The following is a 25,350-nucleotide window of genomic DNA, read 5'->3' as shown; positions in this document are numbered from 1 at the left end:
TTCCGGACTGTAGTGCCTACAACCGCTCGGCCACTTCGGTCGGCGCTACTGACAATGTTACGCACCAGTAGTCAAACGTGTCTTATTTTTACCACATGTTTCAGGACTACATTATCCCGTTATAAAGTGCTGAATAACAAGGAAACAAACAAATACATCACAGTACTACATATACTGACAGCTATAAAATATTTATATCCTCCTGTAATACAGAGTGGCGCACAAAAAACCGGCCCCTGCGCTGAAAGTAATATGAATGAAGAAAATCTGGGTACATCATCAGTTTCTTACATTTTTATTGTACAGTTTCATTATTATTTTTGTAATTAACAGTTTAAATAACAGATTTACGTTTATTAGTTTAATAATCATATTTTAGAAAGGAATTTAAAGTCTGTGCACAATATGTTCTCCGCCAACATCCAAGCAAAGTTTTTCACGTCGAAGCGTGTGAAGGAAAACACTTTTCAGTACTCTTTGAGTAATAGTCGAAATTTCTTCACGTACGTTGTTTTTTAATGTTTCAAGTGTTCTGGGTTCGTTGCGGTAGTTTCAAGCCTTTATAAATCCCCAGAGGTAGAAGTCATTGGTGACAAGCCGGGAGAGCGGGGTGGCCACAAGCCCTTACTAATGGTCCTCTCTTCTGTAAGATCAGTATGTATACGAGCTAAGGACAAATGCGACGTATGAAAAGTTGCCTCATCTTGCTGGAAATATGCACAACATTTTTCGTTTGAAGTTAACGGAGCCGAAAATTCATTGTAGAATTGCAAAAAAACATGTATGTTGACAGTTTAGTTCAAGAACAATGGCCCGATAATTCTATTGCCAGATACAGCCTGCCATACACCAATTTTTAAATCGTGTAACGGCTTTTGCAGTATGCTATGGGGTTTCTCTGTATCCCAGTGTCTTGCGTTTTGTGAGTTAACGTAACCCGACAGATGAAACGCAGCTTCATCCGTCGAAAAAAGGAGGAACGTATCAAGATGTTCCCCAGCGACATTTCACAGCAACCAATTACAGTAATGTGTACGCTTATCCATGTCCGCACTCACAAGATAAGGTTTCCTTTTTAAGCCATGAAGGATGCGTTGACATGACCTGCGAGATATTCCACATTGCTGTGATAATAGTCGTGTTGATTTGTAGGGACTTCTTTCAATGTGTGCCGTCACGTTTCCCACAACTTCAGGTCTACGTACAGCCGGTGCCTTATTTCTCTTTGAGTTAACAACACTGCCTGTCGAACGCCGCTTTCCCACTAGATCCTGAATCGTTGAGTTTGCAGGAATATTACTTTCAGGAAACTTTTAATGAAAAGTGTCACGAACAACTTTAATGGATTCAGACCGCACATATTCTTCAACACTGAACACACGTTCTTCAGTGGAATAAGGCATTACAATGAAGTATACGGTTAATAACGACTACTTCCCGTATGACCTACTCACACGCTACTGCTGTTGGAAGACGGCAAAGAAGCTGACAAGCTAGTAATGCTACTCACGCGCGTTCGCATTCCGGTAGGGGCCGGTTTTATGTGCGCCAGTCTGTACAACATACCTTAAAACTTCTATTCCACTAGGTACCGTCAAACGAAAAAAGCCGTCAGCAAAAAGTACACCCGCTTTCCCCATACAGTTCCCACTGTGCTCGTCTTATGCACCAGCATTCGCTCCAGCTGTATGTCCATCCTGAATGGTATTTTCACCCCTTTGCTGTTAAATAAGAAGGTAATTTTTCGTCCTAACTTAGCAATGTCTTCTTTGGGAAGCAAGCAACCTACTTATTCTACAAACGTTGGGTTTAATGCTTCCGGGTTGTTGTTCTTTGACGACGCACAAAACGCAGCAAACGTGTTTGAATGATTCTCATAAATTACAAGTGCTTGACATATAATGCTCATAGGTTTTATGACAGCCAGTAGCATCATTGTAGGCTGTGTCATATGTGTTGCAGGTAAGTACTGTCATTGGTAGGTGAAAGCGGCTGCCTTTCGTTTACGACTGAGTCTTGATAATAAAACACACTGACATGAAGTACACTAGGAAGAGTTTTATATTTGACAATACGTGTTTTCTTCTCGGGTTTTTGCTTCTGACGATGCCTAATCGCATATAAATTTCAATTATGTTACACTACAGGACAATATAAACATTTTGCGGTTATTGATATGTGTACCATTGTGATATATTGATTTTTCTTGTTTTATAGCACTTGATTATAATGTAAAGTAGACCCGACGCATGTAGTAAGAATATCATACGTTTTCCAGCTGGTGTAAAACATTCTGAGTACCGACTACGAAGGGAACTACATGCAGTTATCATTAGGACTTGCTACTTCGTAAGAAGACTGTTCACAGCGGTTCATAAAGCTGCACTTCAAACAACCAAAGAACAAAGGAAATGGACACTGACTGATTGAGGCGCGGTCTATGGACTCGCGATTCCACTTTTCAAATGATTCGAGATGTTGAACTCGCAGACAGCCCAATGATGCGTTTAATCTACATTGCTTGTAACTAAGATCTTCTCTACCTTCTACAGGCTCATGGTGACGATGATGTGGACATATCCGTCATACAGTGGTAGGATCGGCTTTTTGCAACTACCTATATGGTGGTGCAGGTTAAGAACCCAGATATCACACCATGAAGCCATTCGGCCTTTTGGAAGTAAACGCCGAAAAAAAATTAGCCTGGTCCTCTAGAGCCTTGTACTTAATAATATTCTTCCATTTGATGTTGTAGTGTAATGGGTAGTGTACGAGACTCGGAAATTGAAGATAATGGGTTCGGGTCCAGTCACGTTCTTCAAATTTTTATTTTTTATTGAATTAACTTCCATTATTTTTCTTCAGTTATTCGGTTAAAATGTAATTATTTTACAGTTTTTAGTCCTTTGCCACGTCATTTAAACCATCGTATTAACTTTTGTATTCGTTCTCGTTTCTCCAATGGGCTCAAAATCGTTGGTTGATTTGCAGTTACCAATCACAACCGAGCGAGGTGGCGCAGTGGTTAGCACACTGGACTCGCATTCGGGAGGACGACGGTTCAATCCCGTCTCCAGCCATCCTGATTTAGGTTTTCCGTGATTTCCCTAAATCGTTTCAGGCAAATGCCGGGATGGTTCCTTTGAAAGGGCACGGCCGATTTCCTTCCCCATCCTTCCCTAACCCGAGCTTGCGCTCCGTCTCTAATGACCTCGTTGTCGACGGGACGTTAAAACAACACTAACCTAACCTAACCAATCACAAACCAGTTATTTTTTATTGTCCTGTGTTGCCCTCTTGCCCTTATGCTATATGTGTGACGCATTTAAAATGTGCGATAATGCAAATTCATCAACCAACAAATGTCATGACGAAATAACGGAGAAATTTGATGAAGAAATGAAAAGAATTGTCACAAAAGCCTTACTCTACGCATTTTTTGTTTATGAGGAGAGATTTCTCCTTTGCGTTAAACCTCCTGATTTTATAAGTGGAAAAGCAGTAAAGTTGGGCGAATCGCAGAGGAAACGATTCGACCCATGGTAGAGTGTGTTATTGCTGAGGAGGAAGACCTCGTTTTAAACGGCGAGACTGATGAAGAGGTAAGCCTATCCATACTACTACCTGTCAATTTTTTCATTTTCTCGTTCGCTATTAACATAAAAAGTTTGTTGTTTGCAGTGTACTCTCGATGATGAAAACATGGATGAATGTTTTAACCCGTCCAGTTTTCAAGCGTTTTCAGCGCATATATTCCAATGAACTACAAAGCAAAAGCAGCTGCCTTCGCTGAAGCGCATCCCACTTACTCACTGAAAAGTATCAAAGTGGTTTCTAACGTCTACGCAGAAAAGAATACTTGAGGAAATAGAAAAAAGATGTTAAATAAGGAGGAACTGAATTTGATAACCTGTGTGTAACAGATACCGATCACCAGATTTTTTAGTTCCAGGGAGACAGCAACACGTTGCGAACAATTCCTGAAAATTTCAAAGCATTAGCGCACATGCTTTTTGAGAAAAGAGCTCTAATAACGTTAAAAATGTAAAACAGAGAAAATGAGGTTCAGAGATTTTCTTCTCATACTTCTACATGTAATAAGCTTACTTCAATATTGTAATCCTCCATACTGATACTCCTCATCTTCCTGGTTTCTCTTCTCTCCTCTTCCAATCTGCCTGGCCTGTATTTGCAGGTAAGTCACTGATTTGTTAGCTATATTGACCCTGCTTTCGTCGATTGTGTAAAATACTTTTGGTGCAGACAGCCAGGATCTATACCAACTCTCCTCAGAACTTCAATTCTGTCATTATTTCCGTTTTTTTAACATAAAACTGCATCATTGACACCTATTTTGAGTACTTCAATTCCACAGAATGTCCTTTTTCAGAATCTAATCCAAATTAAATTGTTGAGGCTTTCATTTGCATTTTGTGTCTTTCTGTGAGGACACTTCCTCAATAAATCACGGTTTTGCAAGAAACCTGAATGTGGGCTTAATTGCAATCTTAACAGGTTCTGGTAATTAGTGTTTATGTGAGTACGTCTCATTTCTGTTGTTGTGCCTTTCAGACACAGATGGTGCGTTGGTGTTTGTTCAGTGGATAGTTGGTAGACAAAAATTGCCCAACAGCTCGCCTCCTCGCCTCTAAATTATGTGTGTTTTTCCTAATAGCTCTCGAATAAAATAACTGAGGAGAGTCAAATCTTTTAGAGTAAGCCTGCCATTTCCTCCTAGTGGTTTTCCATCCTCAACTACTTAACCTTTGTTCTCTTTCAGCAAGCGATGAAGCCTACCACCAAGTGTCTTTTGGATGTGGCCAACACATTCCTACTTTTCTATTAGCGTATTGTACGGATTTTTATCTGTTACAGCTTTGAACGAAGAGGCGTCCCCATCACCAAGGTATTTAGTCTATCTAATAAAAACATTGGTCCTCAGATCTGGAGAACACCCTCGCAACTGCAGCAGTCTCCACGCCCCCACTTGAGCCACTATAATGTTTAGAGCACTACTGCATGCTTTCCTTGCCACAATTTCTCACTGTCTTCATTGTTGGACATTTTCCTTGTTGCACACTGGCAGCAGTATTCAGACGTATTTTCTACACCTATAACTTTACCTGAGTCAATAGCAATAAGAGATGCAACTCCAGACAGACATGTGTGACCCTTTTTCATACAGGTCTCATCTAGAGACACACGCAGGTCAGTAACATTTGTAGGAGATTCACTGACATGGATATCTGCCCCTGGATCTGTTTCTTTTTGGTTTATTTCCACCAATTCCTCCATTGCTTTATTCATAGAAACTTCGGCAGTAGCGCGTACAGTGCCTGACATTTCTTTATTTACTTTTTCAAACTTCGCACAAGGTGGAGTAATGTTCGGAAAACCACATAATAAATTACCTGCTTCCCTGCCCCGTCCAGGGCATCTCAGAGCGTATGCTAACCCAAAACTGCTTTCATAGGAACCAGTGTCAGTTTTGTTCGGAGGAGGAAAATGAAACTTCGTAAACACACGAATTACAAATTAATTTAAATTCACAAGCTATTCCCACTCTTCTTTCTTCAACAACAATCATGCATTCCGTAATTTACAGCTAACACATGAACATGAAAACTTTATAACCTACAGAGAAGCTCTAAATCAATAAGTCTGAATCCAGTGGAATCCATATAAACATCATTGAACCACCTGTACAATTTTCGATGCTGAAGCTGAGAGCTTATGTTCTTCATTTCGAGCTGCTTCCTCTTTTTTTGTTGGTAAACCGATTTCCATGAAACTTCCGTTTCCTAAACGCAATTTTTCCACCACCCGTTATGCATAAATCATGACTTCAACGTAAAGATTTGCGAATTCAACCTTCCACCTACTAGTATGTGTTAGTACTGTCAAAACGTAAATAAACTACATGCAAGAAAGTTTTCAGGCAAAGATATAGATGCCAACAAGAGATATAGATGACAGCCAAAGATGTCTAACGGAAATAGGATTCACTCTCACAAAAATTCTGCTGAAGCAAACAGTTTTCCAAATGTTGGAAAAGGTGGTAGTGGCCGCCAGTGCAGAGTTAATCATTTTAACAATTTAAAGGCATTTCTAAAGCTGCTATCAAGATAAAATCCACACACAACATACATTAAACTCTGTACATAAAGAAAATAATATTTTAGGAAAATCGATTTCGTGGACCAAAATCCACTACATCCCCCCTTAAATGTGCATCTTATTAATTTGACGAAGAAACAGTATGAATGTAAAAGATAGCTTTCATATTTTGTCCATTTCGCGAGAACAATTGGTGTTTTAAATGTTTGTATGACGATTACCACCCGAAAAATTTGTACATCACGCAACGAAAAATAAAGTTTTGTGACTATTGCACAGTCAAAATGAATACTGATAACTATTTCGTTTTTTTTTCGTCGCTTGACAGGTATTATTAAACAATTGAATATTACAGCACACAAATAAAAAATAATTGGAACCGTATGAAAAATATTTCAAATGAATAAAGAACGACAGGAACGCAATACGAGAAGAAATAAAAACGTTAATACGACGGCTGAAATGACATAGCAAAGGATTAGAAAACTTAAAAACATTACATTTGAATAAAATAACTAAGAAAAGTAATGATGGAAGTCATTTTTATAATTTTTTTAATTGTTGTAAAGAGTGTTATAGTGTTAGAACTCACCGTCTTTGGTTTGCCAGTCTATTACGATACCCAATACAGTAAGACAGCGATTGGAAGAGTGCTGTTAATTATCCTACTCTAGAATACCGGACAGTCCGCAGCTCATGGTTTTCGCGGTAGCGTTCTCGTTTCCTGCGCACGGGGTCCAGAGTTCGATTCCCCGTGGAGTCAGACATTTTCACCCGCCCCAAGATGACTGGGTGTTGTGTCTTAATCATCATTATTCATCCCCATTACTGTTGGAGGAAGGCAATGGCAAACCACCTCCACTAGGACCTTGCTTAATACGGAGGTGTGGGTCTCCCACATCGTTCCCCTACGCTCTGTCAAGTAACATGGGACTTCATTTCCATTTTTCCAGAGTACCAGACTAATTTTTTCTTGGCGTTTACACGTAAATGACAGCCCATCAGGCTGAGTGTTTTCTGGATGTGATACCTCGACTTTAACCTACACAACCATGTAGGCGGCAGCAAAAAGGCGATCACACAACTGTGGAGCTCATCTTGTAAAATGAGAACGCTTGTGTTAACTATACTGCGCGCATAAGTTCGCGTTTTAGGAAACACTCCGACCCCCGCTGTATAATCCGAACACAACCCCCATCAACCCCGCCCCCCCCCCCCCCCCCACAAACACACATTATATTTCTGGGAGTATTTGGAGCATTTGAGAAACGCAGCAGTCAACATTCCTAATAACCCTGCGGCATTCAGCAAAGGACATTATATTTCTGGGAGTATTTGGAGCATTTGAGAAACGCAGCAGTCAACATTCCTAATAACCCTACGGCATTCAGCACAGGACATCTTACTTTACACCATAAGCTGCACTTCGAAAGTATTTATTTGTATTCTTCCCGACGTCAGTGAAATTAACTGGGCACGTCTACATCGAAAGACGTGCCTGTAAATAATGAGGTCTTGATTATAGTCAAAAATGATATGCGATTATAAAGATATTATACTTCAAAGGTATAAAGGTCGAAGAAGATAATAAAGGCTAAAATTAAGGCCCGTGTGGTCGTGCGGTTCTAGGCGCTTCAGTCTGGAACCGCGTGACCGTCACAGTCGCAGGTTCGAATCCTGCCTCGGGCATGGATATGTGTGATGTCCTTAGGTATGTTACGTTCAATTAGTTCTAAGTTCTAGGGGACTGATAACCACAGATGTTAAGTCCCATAGTACTCAGAGCTATTTGAACCATTTTGCTGAAATTAACTCTGTTGTTATTTTTGTCACAAATCATAAAGTTGATGTGGTGGGGCTCACCATTTTTGTCATTTTTCGGTTATACGTTTCAGCATCGCTACAGCGACCCACATCATGGACGATCTGCCTTGTGTATTCCTGTCTAGGCCTCTCTCAGAAACTCTTTCCATCTAGCATCCTCTCATCAGTGGTTCCAAAGTTGTTTCCCTTGAAGTCCCTGTATATGGTATTTGACTTCTGTCATATATACGAGGATGATGTGTCCACAGCCTTTTGTGCACACGGGATTGTGTGCCTTGCCTTAACGCAAAGTAGCGATTAGTTAAGGGTCTACCACGCCTTTCTAAAAATCGTGATTGTAAGTTCAAATAAATTTTGAACACGTTTCATCCTGAGTGTTCAGTTTTTCAAACATGTAAGCGTGGATAATGCGGACGTGACTCGTACAACGTATGTAAAGAAGATGGTGTCTCGCAGGGTTTCGCCTTCAGCGCCACCGACCCGCAACGCATCTACACGTAGCGGGCTATCGCCAGCTCGACCCCTGCGTTCAGGCTGGTTTCCGCGATACCCGGCTCATCCTCCAGAGGACCTTCCGGTAACCAACCAGGGGGTGCAGAAGATAGCAACAGGGATCGCTCCAGAGACGTACCTCTTGCTGTATCAGCCGCAACTTCGACAGCCAATACCAGAACTGAAACCTTCCGCTGTGCGAGTATTTCTGCCTGCGCGGCGCCGGCTAGAGCCAGCGACTAACGTACCGTTTGCATACCGCATCGGGTCGAATATGCTCTTCACCTCCCGAACGTCTGCGCTGACCCCGTCCTGTGGTCCGATCCTTGATGTTCTACGCCATGGGTAACTAGGGTCGTTAGTGAGATATAACTTTGAATGCGTGTTTTGATTTGAAGACAGACTTTCATTGGTCTAGAGACAGTAATCTATTATCTCAAGAATCTGTTTTCGTTTCGTTGAAGAACAATTGCTTGTGACGAACTTTTTCTTCACATTACTAAGCAAAATTCGTGGAAAACGTTTTTTTTTTATTTTATGGTACTGCATCAGAAACGGCAGACTGTTTGTGTTCGAATTTTTATTGTTCAAATAAACAGAGTTTAAATACACCTGTCTGTGATCTTGTGGAAGTATTCCGAGTTACGAATACTTCATAAGTGATAGGTCTTTTCTAATTGTGAGGGGTTTGTTTTCTACAAAGCATTTTGATCTAGCACTTTTTGAATATTATGCCTACGTTGGGCCTGAACAATGCTCATAGGTGTACTGAATCTTGCCTTATAGGCTTCAGTCGGTGAGAGGCCAATGTGCGTGCAGTTTATAGCAAAAATCAGTTCCAAATTAGTAAGCAATAGGTTGTAGTGAGCCTAAAAATTGTCAAACTGTGACTCCAAGCTCCGACTCAGAACATGCATCACGAAATCATTACCTGATTACCGAAAAATCTTACGAAAGACAGCAAGCGTGCACCTTACGAACTGTTTAATTACTCTGGCTCTTAAACATAGTTCCCAGAAAAATGTAGTTAGGTACCATGAAGCCATCTCATTTCAATATGAATGAATAATCACAGACAACCATACGCGACGCACAAAAAAAAACCTCTTCACTTCAATAAACATATACAAAATAAGTCTGAGAAAATGAATACTATAACGTTTCAGGATAAATAATGCAAAATATTCAGACCCACACGGGCAAGTTTTATGGGCATGCAATATGTACAACCTGGATTCTAATATTATGAAAGAAATCATGATGTCTAGTGGTAAATTGTCAGACGCGTGGTTCCCTAAGTAGCTTTGAACATTATTGACAATAAATACCTAAAATGTGAGAACCATGAATGAACTCAGAATGGGACACGGGATTTCCACATGTAAAAAGCATCAGTATTACCCAAACAGCGTGCTGAAAGATCGACAAATGGATCAGGACCCGCCAGCGAAAAGACTACAAGAAGAAGTGCGTCTTCTTTGTTCCGAACACGCCGGAAAAGCAAAATTTGGCGGCTTGCCCTCTCATTGGCTTGCGGCGGTCCAAATATTAGAGCTCACAGGGGGACCATGCCAGCTTCCCCTTTATTCTTTTTGGAAAGGTGGGTAGAGCACGACAAATCTTTAACAGATGTAAACAGGAAGACCCAACGCTCAACCGTTTTGAGAAAAAACGAATACGACAATTATTGGCACGCTTATGCTTATGCTTTGTAGGACGGCTAATCTTCATGGACTCCGCAACGCTTACTTTGATAATCTCTGGATCCAATCTCACTGCCGGTAGCTTTTTTCATTCCTATGTATTTCTAACAATATATTTCTTATGAACGTGCAAGGCATCAGTATTTAATCATTCACTTACTAACTTTCTAATCTTTAAAAAGTAGCAAGTGTTTTTTCTTATTTTCTTTTTTGTACGTGTAATGATCGCCAAATGTTTGCATGTCCATGGTTTTTTCAGTCCAAGGTTTTATCAAAGTGTCTGTTGCAAAACAAACTTGGTGTACATTCATAAACGTTTCTCAGTTCTCACAAGATTTCGTGACTTACTACGCACATCTAAGCATAGCAATGGTGCAGATAACTCACAAAAAGGGGTGGCTACTGTGAGATTCGATCAAGAGACCTCACGCTCATGAAACTAAGCACTTCTTCTCTCGGCTGTAGACTCCTTGCATAATACCGAAGATCCAAAGTACACATCGGCGCCAAAAATTTTCAAACTCGATTTTCTAGATAACAGTTGACTGTTGTGTCTTCATTTTTACACATGCTGAAGTCCGAGTAATGCCCTGCAAACGCTATCAGTACGAATCAAATCGGGAAGTTCGTCGGTCCTCTTCTCATGGAGGGGAAAGGTCTTTTCCGCTAGCCTACCAACCCTTGATGCTCATTAACGTCTTAAACAAATCACTCGTGTAGTGCGAACTTGTGCGGTTCCTTATATTTGTGGAGGCTGCTATGCTCGCTAGGAAAAGTCAATCGCTCAGTTTCAGTTTTTGACAAGTCTCGTTCGCAACCACTCAATCTTTCGTCTTATTAGATTCTTTATTAGAAATTTTCTTTGCCCTGACGCATTCGCTAATGTTATCGTTTCCTCTTAGAGCAGTCTAAGTAAAGAACTGATACCAATTGCACACAGTGCGTTGCCAAACTGTAGCATTCTGAGGACACTGCATGCGGCATGTAAAGTTCCCGTCTGAATATGACCAGTATGGTTGAAACTAGTTAAATTATGTTCTTCTAATTGTGCCCGCAGCAGAATAAAATAAGAAATTAACCACGATCTTAATTGAAGAATGTCACTTCCGTTCATCTGCCAGACGAGCATTCGTTAAAGCTTTCTCTCGGTAAGGGACTCGAAAGTAAATTAACTCTTGTGCTGGTACATATGCCACGAACTACTCTCTGAAGGTGAATTTGCGCCACCCACTAATGGACACATAACGTTCACAATTACAAGTAGTTTGACTTTCATGTGTCGTATGTCTTATGAGTAGCTTTACTTGTGGTAAGTAGGGGTAAAGACCTGAAATTTTCAGGTCTTCTAATATTCTGCTCAATGAGGGATAGATTTTCCGGCGATTACAAATTGAAGTCATTGGTTGAAGTTTTACCAATTACTCTTCCAAATTTGAGGTCTGTCTGATTATTAATTATAGAGAAATTTTTAATTTACCAAAAACAAATATTGCTGGGATTGGCCTAGTGATGGTCTTAGCTGGTTCAAAAATGGTTAAAATGGCTCTGAGCACTATGGGACTTAACTTCTGAGGTCATGAGTCCCCTAGAACTTAGAACTACTTAAACCTAACTAACCTAAGGCCGTCACACACATCCATGCCCGAGGCAGGATTCGAACCTGTGACCCTAGCGCTCACGTGGTTCCAGACTGTAGCGCCTAGAACCGCTCGGCCACCCCGGCCGGCGGTCCTTGCTGGATTTGAGGTAAACAAGGACAAAAATGTAACATTGTTGTGTTGTAGCCGACTTACCAAGCAAAGTAACGAACTGAAATACCTCGTAAATTTGAACATCTAAATCTACATGGATTCACTGCAAATCACACTTAAGTACCTGAAAGAGGGTTCATCGAACCTCCTTCACAATAATTCTATATTATTTCAGTCTCTAACAGCGCGTGGTAAAAACGAAAACCTACCAGTTTTCGTGCGAGCTCTATTTTACATTCTTTTATAATGATGATTGTTTCTTCCTATGTAGGTCTGTGCCTACAAAATATGTTCGCGATCGTAGAAGAAAGTTAGTCATTGAAATTTCGTGAGAAGATTCCACCGCAACGAAAAAGTCTTCATGATAATCAATTGAAACCCTCAGCTGCCGACAGGCGTTGTTGATATACCTCGATGGGGATAGCTGAAAATGTGTGCCCCGACCGGGACTCGAACCCGGGATCTCCTGCTTACATGGCAGACGCTCTATCCATCTGAGGCACCGAGGACATAGATGAATAACGCGACAGCAGGGACTTATCCCGTGAGACCCACATACCCAGCCATCCACATTCTACATGTAGATGGATAGAGCGTCTGTCATGTAAGCAGGAGATCCCTCGTTCGAGTCTCGGTCGGAGCACACATTTTCAGCTATCCCCATCGAGGTATATCAACAACATCTGTCGGTAGCTGAGGCTTCCAATTAATTATCATTTAGTCTAGAGAAGCTGCACGGTCATCAATGGAATCTGTTCTTTCGAGAGCACTTACTATCTTTATATATAGAAAAAGGCTTCGTTTTAAATATTTCTACCCCAAATCCTCTATCATGTCAGTGGCACTCTCTGCCAAATTTTTCGATAGTATAAAACTTGCTATTCTTCTTTGAACTTTCTCACAGTACTCCGTTAATCCTACCTGATAAGGATCCCACATCGCACAGCAATACTGCAAAAGAGGACGGACAAGCGTAGGGTAGTCCGTCTCTTTAGTAGATCAACATAATGCTTATAATAATTGTACAAAAATACGACTTTATTCCTCACGAAAGGATAGTTGTATGGTAACACAAAAGAGTTTAATTACTGAGAATAAACTATATAGGTACCTTGTAAATAGATTACTTTGTTAGGTCTTCTGATTCTTCCTTGAAGTCCCATGTTATTGATCTTCTTCTTCAGATACATCATTGTCCAATAGTAAGTCCATTTCTGTATGTGAGGTACTGTCACGATGCGAGAAATCTGAATCTGTAGCAGCAGCATAATCAGCTGGCTAACCTGTTTTCTTCCTTTTTGGCATTGTGTAAAAAAATCTAGTTTCCATCGTTTTGTTTCTATAGCAGGTGGTTTCTTTCTTTCGCACGTCTTTCCTTGTCAGTAGCAAGCTTTTCTTTTCCTCGGCATTCTTCTTCCCTTCGATCTCTATTGGGTGCGGACGCTGGGAGCCAGAAAGTTTCACCTGAATTATGATTTTAGAAAGCGTAGTTATACGAGTTGTGGCTATAAAATGACTAAATAATGTACATATTTAGTTATTGTCACCCTCAGTATACTCTCCTTCTCTATCCCTACAACGCTCCATGCGAATTCTCCATTGATGGAAATCGTGCTGAAAGTCTTCCTCTGTGAGCTTCTTGATGACGCGTGCCACTTTTTCTTTTGCTGTTTCAGCAAACTGAAATCTTGTTCGTTTCATTGAAGATTCGATCTTGGGGAATATGTAGAAGTCACGAGGTGCTAAGTCAGGCAAAAAGGTCGGGATGCTGTATTTCGCTCGAAAGCTCTCAATAGACAATACAGTATGAGCTGGTGCATTGTGTTGATGCAGAACTCACAACTTGTTTTTCCACATTTCCAGTAGTTTTTTTTTCTTTTCCTCATAGAGTTGAGCAAGAACCTCATGGTTGTAATCCTTGAATATCGAAAAAAAATCACCGTCGCTTTTAATCTTTTGTTCATTAGAATCATTTTCCTTCTCGGTGAATTTCGGCCCGCCCAAAGGAAGGATTGTCAATTAGTTTCCAGATTGTACGTGAAAAAAGGAATACCCATTCTCTGGGGGTAGCGTCTTTGACTGGTAACCAAAACGACCTTCCCACTACTTAAATTGTGAATACAAATTATCAGCAATGCGGGCCGAAGACTTCCGGCTTAAGAAATCACCCAATGGCCTTGTCAGAGAAGCCGGAGCTTCAGACAAAGATTCAGTGCACGGCGCACTCTCTTGTCCTTGGGGTGGGAAACTGCCCCTAAATGGTGGAAGAATCAGCAGTGGTCAACGGCACGATGATGCAGAAGACAATGACACCCACTGCATTAAAGACACCTTATGCATATTCATACGACATGCGGCCTTATATTGAAAAAGTGTCTTGATGACCTTTCAGTTGATCAGAAAATTCCGGGACAGTCCCCCATTTGGATCTCCAGGACTGGGACTGTCAAGCGGGAGGTGACCATGGAAAGAAGGTCTAATAACCAACGAAAGGATAACGTTCTACGAGTCTGGGCGTGGAATGTCAGAAGTTTGAACGAGATAGGGAAGTTAGAACATCTGAAACGGGGTATGCAGAGACTCAATTATAGTGGAGGTTACTGATGTGTAATACGAGGAAGACAAAGATTTCTGGTCAGATGACTGTAGGGAAATGTCAGCATAAGTATAAAATGGTGATGGTTTAGCGGGAGTATGATTTGTTGTGAATAGGAAGATAGGACTGAGAGTGAGTCACTGTGAACAGTTCAGTGACTAGTTGTTCTCATCACAACCGAAAGCCAACCATCACCGACAGCAATATTTCAGATATGTGTCACAACGTTGCAGGCAGAAGAAGAAGAGGTAGAGAAATTATACGAGGATACGGGTCTACAGAAGTACTAATGAATGATGAGATACTCTTGAAGTTGAGACCATATATACTGCGACAATGAATAGCTCACTATTCAATTTAGGTGAAGAAGAATGGACACATTTAAGAAGAGAAATCACAGAAATCCGAATGAAAAATATAGGTACCAGAAAGGTGGCAGAGAGGGAACAATGGCTAACAGAAGAAATACTACAGCTGATCGAAGAAAGAGGGAAGTACAAAAATGGTCAAAAAAATTCAGGAATATGCAGAAATACAATTCACTTAGGAACGCAATAAATAGGAAGTGCTGGGAAGCAAAGGCAAAATGGGTGCGTGGAAAATGTAAAGAATGTAGGAAAGCCAAAGCAGCCTTCATTGAAATTACAAGGAATTGTGCTAACACTAAGAGTGCAGTGGGAATGCCACTGTTAAATACAGAGGAGAGAGCGGATAGATGAGAAGAGTACATTGATTGCCTCTATGAAGGGAAGGACTTCACTGGAGAAAAAGGAGCAGAAATAGAAGAGATAAGAGATCCAGTATTTAAATCAGAATTTGAAAGACCTTCGGAGGACTTAATATCAAGCAAGGCAGAAGAGATAGATAAAATTCCTTTCGAATTTCTGAAATGACTGGGGAGGGCGGCACGAAACGACTCTTCACTTTGGCATATAGAATCTATGAGACTGGCGATATATCACCAGGTTTTCGGAAAAAAATATCATCCACCAAATTCAGAAGATGGCAAGAGCCGACAAATGCGAGATTTATCGCAAAATCAGCATAACGGCTCAAACAGGGAAGAATAATAGAAGAATGGAAAAGAAAATTGATGATCTGTTAGATGACGATCATTTTAACTTTAGGAAAGGTAAAGGCAGCAGAGAGGAAATTCTGACGATCATTGCTTATGTCGACCTGGAAAAAGAGTTCGACAATTTAGAACGGTACAAAAGTTTTGAATCTGTGACGAAAAGCTGCAGGGAAATACAATTTATATATAACACGTAAAAGAACCAAAAGGAAACAATAAGAGTGGGAGACTAAGAAGGAAGTAATCGAACTAAAAAGAGTGTAAGACAAGGATGTAGTCTTTCGGCTACTATTCAATCTGTACATAGAAGAATCAATTATTGGAAATAAAATAAAGATTCACATGCTGGACTAAAATTCAGTTTGAAATTATATCAATGACACTGCTGTCTAAGTGAAAGTGAAGGAGAATTACAGGATATGTTGAATGGGATGGACAGTCTAATGAGTACAGAAAATGGGCTGAGACTAAATCGAAGAAAGACGAAAGCAATGATAAGTAGCAGAAATGAGAACAGGAAGGAACTTAACATCAAAATTGAAGATGACGAAATAGACGGGGTTAAGGAATTCTGCTATATAGACAGTAAAATAATCCGTGACGGGCGGAACAGAGGGATGTAAAAAGCGGACTAACACTGGTGAAAAGGGGAATTCGTGGCAAACAGAAGTTTTCTAATATCAGACATAGGCCTTAATTTGAGGAAGGAATTTCTGAATATGTTCGTCTGGAGCACCACACTAGATGGAAGTGAAACATGAACAGAGGGAAAACCTGAACAAAAGGGAATGGAAGCATTTGAGAAGTGTTGCTACAGAAGAATGCTGAAAACCAGGTGGACACATGAGGTGAGGAATGAAAAGGTTCTCCACGGAATCGGCGAGAAAAGAAATATACGGTTAACACTGCCAAGAAGAAGGGATAGGATGGTAGGACACTTGTTAAGACGTGAGAGAACAACTTCCATTGTACTAGAGGGAGCTGTAGAGGTTAAAAACTCTAGGGGAAGGCAGAGACTGGAACACATCAAGGAAATAACAGTGGACGCAGGTTGCAAGTTCTACTCCGAGATGAAAAGACTGGCTCCGTTTAACCGTTCACAAACGACCAATGACTCAAAAAAAGACAAACAAAAACGAAGACTCGTCACATGTTTACTCTTTCTTAGAAATTATTTTCCTTTTCAGTGGCTTCAAATTGTCAGAAGAAATATTTGCACAAGGTTCGTTTTGTTCGATCTTGATAATTTTCGGCACCAGTATCGCATACACTTTTTTATGTTAAATTGATAATGTAAAATTTGACTTACGCACTGGTTCCCAATTTCTACAGTTGCAGCAATAGGTCGCATACTTAACCGACGGTCATATCGAATCAGATTGCATCCTTGGTTTTTGATGCCGAATTGCGTCGGCGTGAGACATCTTCATCGTCTTCTCTGTCATTCTGGAAACGCTTGAAAGACTGAAAAACTCGCGTGCGTGCTAAACAGCATTTGTAACACACTTCTTTTACTAAAGGCCACGGCCTCACCGATTTGTCTACAGACACCAGAGATGCCGGGCTGAACTGAGAATTCTTCACGCTTTACAGTTATCGGTTGTTGTTCTCCGACACATGCTTATTTACTCTGTGTCAGCATGAGTCACGTTATTTTATAGCCACACCTCGTATTTTCACGTGAGATATTTTCTCACAGTTTACGTTCGATGTCAACTTTTGAGGGGGTTATCATTCAGTAATTGTAGTCACAGTATTGGAGCTGCGGCGATTTACCACAAAACACCTGCGTGGATTTGCTCCATTTCACCATTTTCTGAAAAATACTACGGTTTTTAATTTGGAGACCAACTGCAACATATTTTCATGTGAAAGAGGAGCTTAAATATATTAGTGTAAACGAGTAATTTGCTGATTCTTCATTCAAATAGTACATTATACAATGTTTAAGTAAAACACCAGACAAGTTACATTTTAGTAGTAAAAGACAGACAACCCTCACTTCCTCACCTCACGAGAGACTTGCCGAGACGAACTTTCATGGAACAACTTTACAATAGAACAAACCTGCCACCTCGTGGTAAATTTCTGAAGCGATTGTAGTCAATTAAAAAACTCGATGCAGTTTTTTACCTCACGCGAGGCTTTACGCCCACCCACCCTATTCTGCAAAGCTGCCTACATCCACATGAGGAAACATCCTGAAATTTTTTACGTTAGTGTGCACACATCGCCATATCCCATCACCTAAGTGTACTGAACAGTGGCATTGAACACGATCGTTACGGACTGTCTTTTTCGTATTGTGACTGGTATGATGTGGCCTAGCACGACTTCTTCATCTCAGAGGAGCACTTATACCCAAAGTCCTGAATTATTTGTTACGAACACATTCCCCTCTCTTCCTCCTCACTTTCCTATCTAGCAAAATGTAAGTTGTTCCCCAGTATCTAAACTTATGGTCTTTCAGCCTCTCCCTTATGGTAAGTGTTCTCTACATATACCTTACCTCTCCACGTCTGCAAAACATCTCGATTTTTGCCTTATCAGTCCACGTAATTTTAAGCATTTTTCTGTAGCAGCACGTCTCCAACGCGTCTATTTTCTCCTTTCCTGCTTTTTTCGTAGTCCCCAAGTCACTTCAGTACGTGCTGTGATCCAAGGACACATTACCAGAAATTTCTATATCAAATGAAGGGTTGCATTTGATGTTAGTACATTTCTTTTGGGGAAGTAGGCACTCGTTGCCCATGCCGGTCTCAGTTTTATGTCGTCATTGCTTCGTACGTTACGCGTTGCTTCGCCTCCATAGCAGCAGAATTACTTCAGTTCGTTTATTACGTGGCCCAAAATTCTAGTGCTAGCTATGTCGCTTATCTCAGTCTGGTGCTTTCATCTTTCTTTGTACTCTCAGTACGTATGCTGTGATCATCTACCTGTTTATTCTATGAAACAGGTCATGTAATGTTCCTCATTTTCCCAGAGGATTTTAATTTCGTCTGTGTATGTAATGTTCCTCATTTTCCCAGAGGATTTTAATGTCGTCTGTTTATCTTACTATTAACAACCTTTCACCTTTAATCACGATCTCATTCACGAACCTTCAATTTTATTTCCTTCACTGCTTCACGCTGCACACGTTGAACAGTAGAGGAGAAACGTTACACTGTGGCCTTACATCCTTCTTAATCCAAGGACTCCTACGCCTGTCTTCCATTCTTACTGTTCCCAATTACCTTGATATTCCTATGGCGTATAACTGTTTACCTAAAGATATCGTATTTCTTGTACCACTTTGTATTGTTCAACATTTTCTAGTTTGAAAACGTATGAATGTGTCTCTATTTTTCCCAAAACTTTCTGTCATTACAAATCGCAACGTTGATCTGGCTCTCTGGTGCCTTGACCCTTAGATAAAGATCAATTCAGATTAAGACAAAACAGATTCTCACTTCACTGATGAGCGTCAGTTTAAATCAGGAAATAAAAAGGACGGACACAACGATTAGCACACTTGGCTGTGAGTGGAGGGCTGTGCGAGGTAAACATATGAGAGAAGCAGCTTTCGTAATCACACACAGTCCTTTATTGTCCAAACTAAATAATTTTTCCTGCACAATACAAGTATTCAAATACCAACTGATTACTGTGGTGCAATAGATAATTACACAGGTCACTCTTGTTCGCCCAGAATGAAGACACTGAGCACAAACAGAGAGTTGCACACTTACACAGGCCCAGAATTTAAACCAGGCCGTTAATTAGATAACTCCAGTACTAAAAATCAAATTTCAGATCCAAACAATGGAATATCCAGGATGGAAAGTAACAATACGAGAGAAGGAAAGTTGCTACTCACCATATAGCGGAGATGCCGAGTCGCTATAGTCACAATAAAAACATTCACACAATCGTAGCTTTCTGCCATTAAGGCCTTTGTTAGCATTAGACACAGAATGAAGACACTGAGCACAAACAGAGAGTTGCACACTTACACAGACCCAGAATTTAAACCAGGCCGTTAATTAGATAACTCCAGTACTAAAAATCAAATTTCAGATCCAAACAATGGAAAATCCAGGATGGAATGTAACAATACGAGAGAAGGAAAGTTGCTACTCACCATATAGCGGAGATGCCGAGTCGCTATAGTCACAATAAAAACATTCACACAATCATAGCTTTCTGCCATTAAGGCCTTTGTCAGCATTAGACACACTTACACACACGCACACACAGACACACACACACACACACACACACACACACACACACATACTCACGCAAGCGCAACTTGCACACATGTCTGTAGTCTCAGAGAGCTGAAACTACACTATCTGAGACTACAGAGAATGCAAATGTTCTGTCTTTGTAATAATTAACCCCTGATTTTTCCTACATTTTTAAATTTAAGCTACTTTTACTTTTGTGATCATTTCACTTGCTTCACGACCGCACAGTGTAAGCTATATTTTTCTTTTTTCTATACGTATAAGAGGAATTTGCAAACTTAATGTATTTTCATGTCCTGTCATGTAATTTATTTAAACATTCATTAATATCATTACGCACACCGCTTGGTTGTATTTAAAACGTCTGTTCCAGATTCCAGTAGAAAATGGCTTCAATACAAAAGCCTAAAACGGTCATGCAATAAAATAATGTACGGTTATCAACTACAGCGATTATTCTTCAGTTTAAATCCAATAAAAATATTAAAATACGATTCAGTACCAAATGAATTTACTGCTAATTGCCGTGTCAAATATATAGTTTTATTATGGGATGCATCTGAATTTTTATTTCAAAATATCACAGACAACACGAACATTATTTCCGAAACCAGTAGAAGAATTCAAGTTTGCTACTAGAATATTAAGTGCTTCATTAAATTACGATTTACATTTTCTGTAAGTTAAAACGCACTAATTCTAACGTCCTCAAAATTTACGCGTTGCTCTTTCGAGATAGAAAAACTGAACATACTGGAGGCCACGATGAAATTTATTAAATTATGTAAATATTTTCTGTGAAAGTTTGACAGCTTATTTTAATTACGTCATGCCTTTAATTAATATCTTTGATATACGGCCGCTTCCATTAACATGTCATAGCCTTCAGGACTTGGAAGATGCGGACAGTGCAACCAAAGGTGAAGAGGTCAGCAGCAGAGGAATATATTGACGTTGAGAGACCTGCAACAGACTTTGTTACCGGCAGATCAGAGTAGGTTCTCCGCTGAGAAAGTCTGTACACAAACAGGACAAAGCCTATATGTAACAAGAGAACTCAGTACGAAAATAACGAGGCTAAGTAAGATATTCTCTCGTTGACGAATAAATAACTTCAAATGGGCTCATGGTTTCATAGTGCAACGTGACATCCTCCTCTAGCATTATTTTTCCTCAATTTTAGTTGTCAATACCAGTGTTATTTTTCGAATTTTGGACAGGTCAGTATTATTTCAGTTGCTTTTTTGAAAATTTTCATATAATTTTATATGCAGTATGTTATATTTCAAGCTAAAATTTATGAAAATGAATTACTTTATAAAATGTTTTAGTCGCGATGTTATAATCCATAAGTTCTAGTTCTGAATGTACAGTTAAAATTATTTTCTGTAGAAACATTTGAAACTACGAAGTACTGGCACATTTAAAATTTCTATTGTTAATTCCGTAATACTGTACTCATTACTATGTTCATTTCTGGATTCTTTTATGAAATAATAATCGAAAATAATAATGTAACAGAAGCTAGTTGAAACTCATTTGTTATGAAAAATTGTAAGCTCTCTGGAATGTGGTTATTTCCACAGAGTGTGAGAGTCGTAAGCATGCCTCTGATGTGATCGGACGTTTTTGTATTTTGTGCAAACAATGTAATTTCGGGTTTGTTAATGTGAAAAATCAAAAGACCGTATGATATACTATAATGTGATAAAATATATTTACGTAAAAACAAAAATTTTGCAACAACAATCTTCAAATTTTTTTGATCATTTCAACAGTGATGACCTAAACTGTGACATTTTCAATTTCAAGAATCAGAACCCCAGACAAAAAGAACTGGACCCAACTCTACATGACGAGTCAAGTAAACTAGAAAGTTTATTGTTATCATCGCTCCTCTCAAATCTTCATGAAAGACGCTAATATGGACAATAGATGGAGTTAGGAAGGAGGGGGGAGATTACTGTAGGCCAGTATGCAATTACAGCTCCTAAGGTTCGGCGTACTATCTTTTACCACTCTCAGGATATTTCGCTTAATAAAAATTTGAATTTTCACCGTGTTTCGACATCAGTATAATATTGATTTAACAGTACCGGAGATATCACCGACTCAGTTTGCTTCTATTTACTAATGTGTTTCCATGTTGAGTTTATTTTCAAATGTGTACAAACACATCATTGCTGGGTGTATCAAACGTGCTGCCATATTTCATTTATTTCGCCATTTCAGCTGCTTCATTCCTATAGACGTCTTCTTTCCAATACACATGTTTCGTTTCATTAGATTAATTTACTTGGAAAAACAGTTCGGTTGTTTAAATTTTCAGGATCCATTGCAAGACACGGCAGTAACGCGTTTATCTTTGGAACACTTCAGTTATGTTTCTAGAAATTCAGTTTCAATACGCACTGTATGGATTATCTTTTATAGCAATTTGTTTATGTCTATTTGTATGATGTACATGAAGATAACATATCAGCTGCATATAGTGGTCAGTATTAACTTCGTTTAGTTCCATTCTCCATATCTTCCCGTCTCCTACAGCAAGCACATTCCATTATTTGCTTTGCACATCCTAGTCCGTGTAGGTCGTAACAGAAAATTATTAAAGGAGTGAACGCTTTCAAATATCTAGGAAGTAAGTTAGTTAAACATTAAGAATGGAATTTTGTAGAGGATAAAAATTTGTTCAGAATTTTATTATTGTGTCTCGGATATAATTAGAAGTCAGAAAATATCTGCCAAAGTAAAATTCATAATAGACAAGTAATATAATCTGCCAATTATGATCTATCGACCAGAATGTTGTCTCTGGACAAAGGAAGATCTGAACAGAATATAAGTGACAGAGGTGCATTTTCCATGAGGTATTCTGGGTAGGACGAGAAGAGGACACGATAAGGAATGAAACAATACAAAACACCTTTTAGATCAATCCCACAAAAAAAGACTATGGAGATAAATAGCCTCAAATAATGGGACGAGAAATACTTCCAACAAGAGCTCTGGAATGGACAGAATGTCGAACTAGACCAATTGATGGCGAGACCAAGCGGAGGATGATGTGAACAAAAGAGGATGGTAGTGGGACGAAATGCTGAATGGTGTACTGTGGGATGAAAGAGAAGCTTGGAATAGGCTCTATGAACAATCTGCATGGGCAGAAACATTACAGAAAGGAGGAGTCTTTCTCTACACCTAAAATGTTCCACTCTATGCTTCGTTCTGCTGGTTTGACGTAGTATGTGTCCCACTACATCAACCTTCACACTAGTAATACTTTATACCCTTGCTTACTATATCTAGTTTCTCTTCACTGTTTACTTATTTGTCCAGTTAATGACGTAATTTTATTACATCACTTTTCAAATGTTCACAACTTTTAGAGGCTCCATAGTTCGTATTGTCTAAGTTGTATATGCGCATTTCCGTGCTAGCGATATACACTTTCAGGAATATCTTTCTCAATTCCATACGATTCATATTAGTAGCATTCTCTTGTTGAAAGGTTTCTCTGCCAAAGTCAATCCGCTTCTTTACATTCTTACCTCCGGCCTGTGCGTCAACTTTTCTTTTTTCGATGGCACAGTTCTTTCCTGTTCGTTAGAATTCGTCCAACTTCGATATTAATTTTCTTCTTTCTACAATTACCGACAATGTCCGTCTTACCTATATTTTCTCTTTACTCTTATGGTGCGCAGTGTGGGCTCTCCCAGCACTATCACACTTCGTCAACATCGCGAGTCAACATTATATCTATCATTCCACTTGTATTTAATTCCTCCGTTTGAAATATCCTTTCCTTTCCGTCATTGCTTTTTGGACACCAGTTAATTAAGAGTGGGGTAGACCGTCTAACACTATATTTTACTCGAACTTGTCTTTCTTCATATTCAGTTTTTCTGGAGTTAACTGCAGCCGAGTTTGTTATATGCCTCTCAGTTTTCGTCTTACACTGTTGACGCTTATGGACCAACTTTGCCTTAAAAGTTGTAATCTATATCTTAATGATTATGTTGTCTTGACCGAGGTTCACAGTCGACAAATCCAATTTAACCTGTAAGTTAGATCAGCAGTAGCGACCATCTGTGTTTTGCAAAGTTATTTGGCCATTTTTTATGTATTTCGTTGATTTTATTGGGTGACATTAATGCATGGCCAGAGAAAGCCTTGCCAGAGAAAGATGGCAAACGTTTTGTACTGTAAGATAGGATCAGTGCCCTAGAATGGAGTTGCTATAATGTGAACTTTTTTGCACAACTTTCATGTATTTCTCTGCTTTATTTCCAATCTCCGCTATTGCAGTTTGGACTGAAGGCTTATTTTCGAATAGGGACTGACTACTAGAGTTTATATATGTACTTTTAAACGTTACATCTTAAACAACATTATAAGTAAGTCATAGTGGCACATATATAGTACAAGTAACATATATTTCTAGCCTGAAAACACGTCGATGTATTTACACGTGCGTATAAAGACGTATTTAAAGTTACAGTCAATACAGCTTTATTTTATTTCAGAGTTATTTACATTTCTCTTATTGGGAAGGGTTGGCATGGATCTAATTACAGTCTTCACTCATTTGATTACATAATTAATGGAGCTAAAATAACTGTTAACATTTAAATACATTATTTATTATTTTCATTATGAAGATGATGTGAGGGGACCTCCAGCTAACTATGGGTTGCAGAGCTGCTATGTGAAATGTATTGAGTAAGTTGTATGGAAAGATGTTTGGTATGGTTACGTACAAAGAAACAGGTATTAGTTGCCAGCTGCTCAAAGAAATGGTCGACTTTAACCTTCGTTTGGGATGGGCTGGATAAAGTAGGCAATTGTTGGCAGGAATGGTAGATTCAAGGGATGAGTTCGTGTAGTGTGAGAGGAAGGTGATAGAAATGACTTTGTTAAATGATACGACACGTTTGGAGATAGTAAGTTGATAATATGTGTTAACAAATGCGTGGCAGTAGTCCAGGGCATAGTTCGTCTCCAGAAACTCTATAGAGTGAACAATATATACGAATGTTATACGTGATACGTCGTTCTCGTCAAAGCGATACATATTTTTAATACAATTTTCTCATTATTTTATCAAATCGCAGGAAACCAGTGAACAGCTATGGCTACAGTCATGTTATAAAAGCAAATGAATTTCTTTATATCTCAGTACGTAAGAGAACAGTAAACGTCTGCTTTATTTGACTGAAATACGAAGCAATAACGTAAAGTTATTCATAAAATGTCACTTTAACATATACGTTCTTGCCAAGCAGAAAAAAATGGTTATTAGTTCAGCATCCTCAGTCCAGTATAAAATAATATTCGAACACAACACACTTAATAAAACCATTATATAGCATTTTGACGCAATAACATTTGTACTGTTTACATTTGAGAACCTAGGAACAGAATCTGCCAGCATCAGTTTCTTGAAAACATATGCAATAAGTCTACAGCTTCCATTCGGTTACATCGTGATAATAAAAACTGAAATGAGAAAGTAGCGAGAGAACCAGAGGTCGTTTCGTTAAAAGAAGTCTTCAAATTA

Source organism: Schistocerca americana, chromosome 4 (assembly GCF_021461395.2).
Source record: "Schistocerca americana isolate TAMUIC-IGC-003095 chromosome 4, iqSchAmer2.1, whole genome shotgun sequence".
Classification (NCBI taxonomy): Eukaryota; Metazoa; Arthropoda; class Insecta; order Orthoptera; family Acrididae; genus Schistocerca; species Schistocerca americana.
This window is presented reverse-complemented; position numbering follows the sequence as displayed.